The sequence below is a fragment of the Eubalaena glacialis genome, chromosome 8, assembly GCF_028564815.1.
Source record: "Eubalaena glacialis isolate mEubGla1 chromosome 8, mEubGla1.1.hap2.+ XY, whole genome shotgun sequence".
Taxonomy (NCBI): domain Eukaryota; kingdom Metazoa; phylum Chordata; class Mammalia; order Artiodactyla; family Balaenidae; genus Eubalaena; species Eubalaena glacialis.
The window spans coordinates 78,150,331-78,161,547 of NC_083723.1; the positions used below are offsets into that span (position 1 = coordinate 78,150,331).

General features: G+C 40.5%; 1 pseudogene; it reads right to left on the reverse strand.

The window, feature by feature from the left end:
- Positions 1-5,139: 5,139 nt before the first annotated feature.
- LOC133096300 (ribulose-phosphate 3-epimerase-like) lies at positions 5,140-5,790 on the reverse strand (annotated as a pseudogene).
- Between the last annotated feature and the right edge of the window lie 5,427 nt (positions 5,791-11,217).

Genomic DNA, 11,217 nt, shown 5'->3' on the forward strand with positions numbered 1-11,217 from the left:
TGGCGTCAAGATGTAGTGAGAACCTCCGCGGGATTTAACTGGCATGCCACAGCCGGCCTCTAGAGGGCGCAGTGCATTAAAGACCTTGGGCTTCCCGGGAGGAAAGGGAAGGGTGTTGGCGATCAAAGATCAAGTCCCCAGACCCGAGGTTCAGCCCCTGAAAGCCACTCTTTTGGAGAGAGTGTCTCCAGAAGAGAGAAAACTAAGATACAGGAAATTTGAAATCTGTGTGCTTTATTTCAAGACAAAAGAGAAAGAGAAAGACACCTGCATGTGGTGTTACCTGCCGCTGCCCCCAGCCCAGCCCCTTGGAACAGTGATCACGTTCAGTGCAGACTGTCCACTGCTGGCTGAGAGCACTGTTGCTTGAAAAGAGTGTCCTTCTGTTTTGGGGTGGAAAGAGAAGGGTCTCTGAGCAGGCTCTATCTCGGAGTGGAGCCACGGAGAGGCAGTGACACGGACATGACAGCTGACCTGCCCGGGGAATTGTGCTCGGGACCCGCAGCTGACGATGAGGCAGGGGAAGGGGGAATGGAAAAGAAAGAGCAATTCTTGAGACTCTTCTAAAGAAGAATTTGCAATCAAAGACAAAAAAAGGGGAAAAGTTTAAGATGCTAAATCTACAAGGTTTTTCAAAGGGTGTCCTCAAGCATCAGAATCTTCTCTGGAGCTTGTTAAAAATACGGAGCCCAGGGAACACCTACTGAGCCTTGGGAATGGCCAGGGAGTCCAAATTATTTTTTACAGCCCGAGAAGTTTATTAGAAGTGTTTTTATTCAGTTATTAAGTGTTTATAGATTGTGTCACAAATGGACCTCCCACCTGCTGATCCTCTCCCCTTTTTTTTTAATTGAATTATAGTAGATTTATAATATTGTGTTGGTTTCAGGTGTACAGCAAAGTGATTCAGTTATTTTTTCTGATTATATTCCATTATAGGTTATTACAAGATATTGAGTACTTCTCTGTGTTATACAGTAAATCCTTGTTGCTCATCTATTTTATATATAATAGTGTGTATCTGTTAATCCCATACTCCTTATTTATCCCTCCCCCGCCTTCCCTCTCCCCTTTGGTAGCCATAAGTTTGTTTTCTACGTCTATGAATCTGTTTCTGTTTTGTATATAAATTCATTGTATTATTTTTTAGATTCCACATGTAAGTGATATATTATTTGTCTTTCTCTGTCTGACCTACTTTGTATGATATTCTCTAGGTCCATCCATGTTGCTGCAAATGGCAATATTTCATTCTTTTTATGGCTGAGTAATAGTCCATATATACATATATATACCACATCTTCCTAAAGCAACCATCTGTTGATAGACACTGGGTTGTTTCCATGTCATGGCTATTGTAAATAGTGCTACTATGAACACTGGGGTGCATGTATCTTTTCAAATTAGAGTTTTTGTTTTTTCCAGATGTATACCCAGGAGTAGGATTGCTGGATCATATGGTAGGTCTATTTTTGGTTTTTTAAAGAACCTCCATGCTGTTTTTCATAGTGGCTGCATCAATTACATTCTCACCAATGGTATATGAGGGTTCCCTTTTCTCCACATCCTCTCCAGCATTTATTATCTGTAGACTTTTTGATGAAAGCCTTTCTGACTGGTGTGGGTGATACCTCATTGTGGTTTTGATTTGCATTTCTCTGATGATTAGCAATGTTGAGCATCTTTTCATGTGCCTATTGGCCTTCTGTATGTCTTTGGAAAAATGTCTATTTAGGTCTTCTGCCCATTTTTCGATTGGGTTGTTTGGTTTTTTTGATATTGAGTTGTATGAGCTGTTTGCATATTTTGGATATTAACCCCTTGTCAGTCACATTGTTTGCAAATATTTTCTCCTATTCTGTAGGTTGTCTTTTTGTTTTTGGATGGTTTCCTTTGCTATGCAAAAGCTTTTAACTTTTTTTTTTTTTTTTTAATAAATTTATTTATTTATTTATTTATTTTTGGCTGTGTTGGGTCTTCGTTTCTGTGCGAGGGCTTTCTCTAGTTGTGGCGAGCGGGGGCCACTCTTCATTGCGGTGCACGGGCCTCTCACTGTCGCAGCCTCTCCCGTTGCGGAGCACAGGCTCCAGACGCGCAGGCTCAGTAACTGTGGCTCACGGGCCTAGTTGCTCCGCCGCATGTGGGATCTTCCCGGACCGGGGCACGAACCCGTGTCCCCTGCATTGGCAGGCAGATTCTCAACCACTGCGCCACCAGGGAAGCCCAGCTTTTAACTTTGATTAGATTCCATTTGATTATTTTTGCTTTTATTTCTTTTGCCTTGGGCGACTGATCTAAGAAAATATTGCTACAATTTATGTCAGAGAATGTTTTGCCTGTGTTCTCTTCTAGGAGTTTTATAGTGTCATGTCTTATATTTAGGTCTTTAAGCCATTTTGAGTTTATTCTTGAATGTGGTGTGAGGGAATGTTCTAATTTCATTGATTTACATGTGGCTGTCCAGCTTTCCCAACATCACTTGCTGAAGAGACTGTCTTTCCCATTGTATATTCTTGCCTCCTTTGTCATAGATTAATTGATCCTAGATGTGTGGGTTTATTTGGGGCTCTCTATTCTATTCCATTTATCCATATGTCTGTTTTTGTGCCGATATCACACTGTTTTGATTACTGTATCTTTCTAGTATAGTCCGAAGTCTGGAAGAGTTATACCTCCAGCTTTCTTCTTTTTCCTCAGGATTGCTTTGGCAATTCTGGGTCTTTTGTGGTCTTTTTCTTGTTTCTTGAGGAAGGTCTGTATCACTATGAACTTCCCTCTTAGAACTGCTTTTGCTGCAAACCATAGATTTTGTAAGGTGGTGTTTTCATTTTCATTTGTCTTGAGGTATTTTCTGATTTCTTTGATTCCACTGCTGACCTATTGGTTTCTTTTAGTAGCATGTTGTTTAGTCTCCACATGTTCGTTCTTTTCCCATTTTTCTTTCTGTGGTTGATTTCCAGTTTCATTCCACTGTGGTCAGAAAAGATGCTTGAAATAATTTCTGCCCTCTTAAATTTGTTGAGGCTTATTTTGTGACCTAGTATGTGGTCTGTCCTAGAGAATGTTCCATGAGCAATTGAAAAGAATGTGTATTCTGTGTTTTTTGAATATAGTGTCTTGTAGATATCAATTAATTCCAACTGGTTTATTGTGTCATTTAGGACCTCTGTTGCCTTGTTGATTTTCTGTATGGATGATCTGTCCATTGATGTTAGTGGGGTGTTAAAGTCTCCTATTGTTATTGTATCATTGTCAATTTCTCCCTTTATGTCTGTTAGTATTCGTTTTATATATTTAGGTGCCCCTATATTGGGTGCATATATGTTAACGAGTGTAATATCCTCTTCTAATATTGATCGCTTTGTCATTATATAATGCCTTCTTTGTCTTTCTTTATGGCCTTTGTTTTAAAGTCTATTTTGTCTGATATGAGTTTTGCTACTCCCACCTTCTTGTCATTTCCATTTGCATGAAATATGTTTTTCTATGCCCTTTCAGTCTGTGTGTATCTTTTGCCCTGAAGTGAGTCTCTTATAGGCAGCATATTGTAGGTTCTTGTTTTTTTATCCAGTCTGCCACTCTGTGTCTTTTGATTGGAGTATTTAGTCCATTGACATTTAAAGTAATTATTGACAGGTATATACTTACTGCCATTTTAATCCTTGTTTTCCAGTTGTTTTTGTAGTTCTTCTTTGTTCATTTCTTCTTCTTTTTGTTTTTCTTTTTGTGATTTGATGATTTTCTTTTGTATACTTGAGTTCCTTTCTTTTTTGGTTTTTGTGAATATATTGTATGTTTTTCATTTGTGTTTACCATAGATTTCAAGTATGTTGACCCATAACTATATCTACTTGCTTTAAACGGATAGTCATTTAAGTTCAGACACATTCTAAAAGATCTACATTTTATACTCCCCTCTCCTACATTTTGTGATTTTGACATCCTATTTTACATCTTCATGCTTATCCTTTTACTGTTTATTGTGGTTATAACCTCCTTTATAATTTTAATTATTTTTTAATCTAGGTACTGGCTTATTTAAGTGATCTTCAATCCTTTCATATATTGCCTTTTCTATTGTGATTTTCCCTTTCTTATAGAGTCTTGCTTCTTTCCTTTTTTTTTTTTAGTACTGATTTATAGGTTTAATGAGATTATATCAACATACTTTATAATCTACAAAGCATAAATTTATATAATGATAGCTACTTTGTATTGAGCATCTTCAAATTCTACTACCCTACAATTCTAGGAATAGTAGTGGAAGCTTTACATATATAATTAATAGTATCTCTTAATCCTCAACACAACCCCCCACTGTTGTTATGATTACATTCAATATATAAATCAGTTAATAATCAGCTCAGAGAGGTTGGTTGGATTGGTTTGCTAAGGTCAAACAAATAGAAAGGGGAAGAGAGTCAGGATTCAACTTAATATTACTTCCAAATAGAGGCCTTCCTTTCCTTTTAGCATAGAGCTAGGAAAACATCTTATGTCCTTAAGAATAGCGGGTGTGATTAAGAAAAGGGGAAATGGGGTTGGTGGAGGGTGGGTGGAGGTGGGGGAAGAACCACTGAATAACCTGCCCCTAGAGCAAAGCTAACAAAGAAAACACCCGGATAAAACTTGTGCTTGCGTTTTACGACAGACCACCTGAAAATCCCTGGACTTCATAATACATTGGTTTTTTTATGTATCAAATATAATGTGCAAAGTAAAAAATAGATGTTTTCAAAGCTAGACGAGCCATCCCAGCCAGATCCAAACTTAGTTATCACGCACATACACAAATCAAAAATGACATGAAACAGGAAAAACCAGACTTCCTTTGCTTTCAGAAAATCCAAGAAGCAAAGAAAATTCTTTTTAGAAATTCAGAAAAAAAAATTTTTTCATAGTAGCTAATATGCCTTCCTTAGGGATTAAGACACATTTCTGTTCATAACCTTGATATAGCCATATTTTTACTCTTTATAAAAATCAAGTCTCCCAGTAAAAATGGTATTTTACCATACTAATCTTTAAATTCCATCACTGAAAATGTAATACACACCAATTTCTAACCTCTTGGCACATTCTACAAAATGGATTTTAGTCACTGGAATGAATAATTGCTCAGAAAAGCAGCACTGCCTCAACTGTGGTACGATTTGGTAGGCAATATTCTTGTTTTCCAGTAAAAAGGAGATCTCATAAGCAGAAACACTGGACTCCTTGTGGTTTCATCGATCGAGAGAACGTTTCTGAGCAACTTCTGAGCAAACATTTCTTAACAGGTTGATCACAGATCTGGGGTCCTCACTCCTCGTAATGGCACTGCCAGATACAATCACGTTAGCTCCTGCCTCTGCGCATTTATGGATGGTGTCAGGACCTACTCCACCATCAACCTCAATGTCCAAAGACGGGAACTGGGTCCTCAACCAGTGAACCTTTGGCATCATATCTTCCATGAATTTCTGCCCTCCAAACTCAGGTTCCACTGTCATAACCAAGGCCATATCTGATGATCCCATGGTGCCAAATACTCAACTGTATTTCCTGGTTTGATAGCAAGGCCAACCTTCATTCCATTCTCCCGAATGTCTTTGATCAAAGCCCCTGGGTTCTCAGTAGCTTTGAGATGAAAAGTATATTGATTGGCTCCTGCTACAGCCATTGGTTTTACCCACTGTTCCGGCCTGGACACCATCATGTGCATGTCAAAGAAAGGGTCCTGGCCTAGCTGCTTTCGGAGGCTTTCTACCACAGGGTGACCAAAGGTGATGTTGGGAACAAAATGCATCCAGGTGCAGATAATAGGCCCCAGAGTCCAGCGTCCGGAGGCACTCAGCCCCTAAACTGGCCAGGTCGCTGTTGAGGATGGATGGGCCAATCTTGCAGCCGGACACCCTTCTTTCCTATTTAGAGAAGACCCTTCAATATTTCTTTCAGTGTAGATTTGGTATTGCTGAATTCTTTTAGTTTTTGCTTGTCTGAGAAATTCTTAACCTCTTCTTCTATTCTAAATGCTAATCTTGATGGGTAGAATATCCTAGGTTGCAGGTTTTTTGAATATATCATGCCACTCCCTTCTGGCCTGCAAAGTTTCTGCAGAGAAATCAACTGATAGCCTTATGGGGGTTCCCTTGTAACTGACTCTTTGTTTTTCTCTTGCTGTCTTTAGAATCCTCTCTTTAACATTTGCTATTTTAATTATAATATGTCATAGTCTTTTTGGGTTCATCTTGTTTGGGACCCTCTGTGCTTCCTGTACCTGGATATCTGTTTCCTTCTTTAGGTTTGAGGAGTTTTCAGTATTTCTTCAAATACATTTTTTGATCCCTTTCTCTCTCTCTTCTCCTTCTGGAACCCCTATTATGCATAGGTTGGCATGTTTTATATTATCCCATAGATCTTATATGTTGCTTTCTTTCTTTTTTTTTTAATTTGTCTTTCTGTCTGCTGTTCTGATTGGGTGATTTGCATTATCCTCTCTTCCAGATCACTTATTCATTCTTCTGTGTCATTTAGTCTGCTATTCATTGCTTCTAGATTGGTTTTTATCTCAGCAATGGAATTGTCTATTTTTTATTGGTTCATGTTTATAGTTTCTAGTTCCTTGTTACAGTGATCTGTGTTTCTATTGATAATCTTTCTTAATTCAGTTAGCATTTTTATTACCACCTTTTTGAACTTGGGGTCTAGTAGACAGGTGAGCTCTGTTTCATAATTTGTTCTTTCAGAGGATTTCTCTTGTTCTTTTGATTGGGTGTAGTTCCTCTGCCTTTTCATTTTACTTAACTTTCTCTGTCTCTATGAATTTAAGAGAAACAGTTATCTACTGTGGTCTTGAAGGGGTGTTTTTATGTGAGAACATCCCTGTGTAGACTACGTATGTCCCGCGTTTTTCATGCAAGGGCTGGTTTTGGTATGGACACCAGTCACGTCTTTCCTCAGGGTGTGCTGGCTGTTATCCCCTGGACAGGGGGTGTGGTAGGTGTTGTAGTATCTAGAGCCTGTGCAGGATATGAGATGGGGCTTCCTCTCTTGCCACCCTGGCAGGGGTGGGGTCTGCCCCCCCCCCAGTTGCTGGATTAGAAGCCCTGAGGGTTGGGTTCAGTCAGGCTCCATTGCCCTTGAGTGTGAGCCCTGCCTCAAAGGAGGTGATGCTGAAGCAAGTGAGGACCTATGCACTGCCTACACAGGCAGCTGCAGTTCCGCTCAGAAGCTGCCCAAGGTCACAACCCTTTCTCTGTTGTGTTTGTCCCAGATCTAGTGCAAGGCTGTGGTGTGGAGTAGCCTGGGGCTGGGGGTCAGGGTGTAGTGGCTACAGGAACTGAGGTGGCTGTGCTGCCCCCTGGGATCTGGGCTGCCTCTGTGGCAAACTTCTCCCAGGACACGTCTGCCCCAGACCTAGCGCTAAGCTGCGGTGTGGAGTGGGCAGAGCCAGGGCTCTCTGGCTGGGAGAGAACCCATGCAGACTCCTGAGCACACTGACAATGGCCATCACTGAAGAGGGAGTCTAAATTTTTAACAGGCTCCTGGAGGGACTCTGATATACACTGCAGTTTGAGAACTATTGAATTGTACTTGTTCCAGAAAAACTCCTCACAAGCATCTGTATTTCCCTTCTTGCAAATATAACTCTTTGTCCCATCTGCTCTAAATGGCAAACAGTATTCACCGTTAGCTTGTAAAAATACTTCACATACGTCTTGGAAAATCTTTTAATCACTTTACTTTCTTTTCTCTGAGCACTTCTTTTTATCTTTGAGCTTTGGAGTGCCAAACTGAGGTCAGTCCTAAATACTTTTTTGACCAACACTAACATCAAAAGGACTTCACTGTAATCCAGCTCATCTAAGCCATTTTCACCATTTGTCTTCAGCCCAGTATTACCAAGGAGCTGGTCAGTGGATTGAGAACAGTTTATCACACTGACAAAAGATCAGGGTTCACTGAGCCACCAGACATGTTTGGGGGCCACAGGCACCCAACTTCTTCTCCTGCCTGTTCCCTGGGAAAGGTGGACACGAGGAATCCCTCTAAGTCTTTGGGCAGTGAGGGGGGCCCAGGCACTTGCCCCTGACCTAGAGAAAAGCTTTCGCATCTCATGCCTTTTCCTCTGAAGTTCAGTCTGCCTGGAATGGCCATCCCCGCTTGCCGTGCCCATAAACTCCTATCCATCCTTCAAGTCCCAGCTCAGAAATGTGTAGTGATAATAAAAACAATCATCATAAATCAGGTTTCCCTCTTCTGTTCTATCCTAGCATGCTATAATTTCCCTTTATAGTACTCATCAAATCTGTAATGATATATTTGTGTGAATATTTTGTAAGCATATGTGTATCCTGGTTGACCAAAAGCTACATGAGAGCAAAGACCATTTGCCTTCTCACACTTGTACTTATAGCCTATTACCATGTCTGGCACATAGTAGGTACTCAGTTAATGTTATTGGATGAATGAATTGATAGGTGTACATTTATTGAGTACTTCCACTGTGTCAGGCCCTGGGCTAAGTGTTCCTGATATATGGTTTGTTTTAATCTTCCCAGCAACCTTCTGAGGTAAGTATTATTATTACCTCTATTGAATAGATAGGAAGTTGAGGCTCAACGATGTCTTGAGAATTTGTCAGGGTCACACAGCTAATGAGTAGGAGCACTGGGATTTGATAATAAATTTGTGCACCTCTAGACCTCAGCTCATTTGAAATGGTCACCCCCCTGTTACCTTCTTGGACACCCAAATACTAGTTAGTTGTTTCTTTGCTGTTTTTTTCTCATATCATGTCAGCTATTCCTCTATTACCACACTTACCACGTTACATCATCAGGATTTAAATATGTGTATCTTTGAGCTCCATGAGTGCATGGAGTTTATTCAACCAGCAGACCAATTCCAACCACCTCGTCCATACCCAGGTGCAATTACAATGCCAGACAATAAGTGCCCAATTAACCCAGGATCAGTCTCTCTCAATACCTCATTGTCCCCTCCTGATAAAGAGAACAGATGCCATTAACGTAGGTTGACAAAGTAACTAAATGAACAAATAGCTCAGAGGCAGACCAACCATATATGGAAACTTGACATATGAGATAGTGGCTATGGGAAAAGGATGGAGCCAGGACACTTGGTTATCCACATAAAAAGGAGTGAAGGGCTTCCCTGGTGGCGCAGTGGTTAAGAATCCGCCTACCAATGCAGGGGACGCGGGTTCAAGCCCTGGTCTGGGAAGATCATGCCGCGGAGCAACTAAGCCCATGCGTCACAACTACTGAGCCTGTGAGCCACAACTACTGAAGCCCGCACGCCTAGAGCCCGTGCTCCGCAACAAGAGAAACCACTGCAATGAGAAGCCTGCACGCCGCAATGAAGAGTAGCCCCTGCTCACCGCAACTAGAGAAAGCCTGTGCACAGCAACAAAGACCCAATACAGCCAAAAAAAATAAATTAATTTTTTAAAAAAGAGTAAAATTAGGCTTCTATCATACACCATACACAAAAATTAATTCTTAATGGATTAAAGACTTCCATATGAAAAACAAAACTTACAAACATATAAAATGAGTAATTGCAGTGGTAATTAGGGAAATAAAAATTAAGACCATGATAAAATAATCATTTTAAAAACACTAAATTTGCCAAAATTAAGAAATCTTGTAATAGTGTTGGCAAAGATTTGGATCACTGCTGGTAGGGGTGTGTGTGTGTGTGTATATATATAATTTTAGAAAAAAGTTTGGCAATATCTAATAAATTGTTATAGTTATACTATAGCATATGCAGTAAAAAAAAAAAAAAAAAAAAAGATCATGTGCAGTTCCTGTGGAAAACAGCATAACAATTCCTCAAAACATGGGATTACCATATGATCCAGCAATTCCACTTCTGGGTATATACCCCATGGAAATGAAAGCAGGGACTTGAGCAAATATTTGTACAGCCATGTTCATAGCAGCATTATTCACAAGAGTCAAAGGTGGAAGCAATCCAAGCGTGCATCAATGGACGAACAGATGGACAAAATGCTGTGTGTATATATGTATATATACAATGGAATATTATTATCCCTTTTAAGACCATTGGTTAATTGATGCCAGCTAGTGCTGGACCTCCAGGATGGTGAAAGTTCTGGAAACTCTGAAAGGGAGGAAAGGCTGAATGAGATGGGATGCTGGTCTAGAAAATGCTCATGGGCTTTTTGGACAGTCTAGTTTAGAAGCACAGCTACTACTCTTTGCTTGTCTGAAGCACTGTTCTCTTCTCTCCAGGAAGTTCATTCTCTTTGATTAAGTGAGCCACCTCAGAAGGATCCAGATCCACAGAATCAGCCTGAAAAAGGAAAAGCCAAGTTGGAAGACACATGAGACCTAACTTCAGGTATTAGAAAACCTGTCTTATAGACATGCATTCACTCTGGGCCCTTCAGAGAGAAGGCTGGGTATTTAGAGGCCACGGGGAAACCGTGTAAGCTTAGATCTGGGCAAGCATCCATGAGGTAGGCTGCCTGTGAGGTCCTGGGCAAGGTCAACCATATAGGCTGTCAGAGGTTCCAGGACTGGAGGCTGGGGAAAAGAGAGAAGATGACGGCTAAGGTCCTCTCTCACTCTGTGACGATAATTCAAATGCATCCAAATGTTGGACACCCCACCCGCCAGTAACAGCGCTCAGTCCTAGAACCACTCAGTCGACATTTATTTTGAGTTGAGTTTTCTCTCTAATTGTTCCGTAACCCATTCTGATCTTACCATGAACCATCTTAGCCCTTTGAACATAATCTGTGCTCCCTAGAGAATTAAAACTGCTGCCAAGGCTTGGGTTTTACTATTGATAAAGCAAGCCATGCATTTCACTAATAAAAAGCTGCTTAAAGCAGATGCATACATTTTTTTTTTCTATGTTCCAGAAAGGTCATAGTTTGCTACCTCTTCTATAAACGAGTCTACCATCTTTTCAAGGTTTTCTCCCACATGCATTTTTAAAGCACTACCATATTCTGCCAACAAAAGTTCTGGAAGCTCACAAGATACTGAACTTGAAGATTTATATAAACAGCCACAGGCAGGTCTTTTCTGATACTGTCCAAGACACAGTAATGAAGAGGAGATCACAAATAAGTCAGCTAAGTACAGTCACTTTAAAACCATGGATGGAAACGAGAGGCCACTGCAAGGTTTTGATCGATGCTGATGCCAACTTGAACACCGTGAGAAATGTGATGCC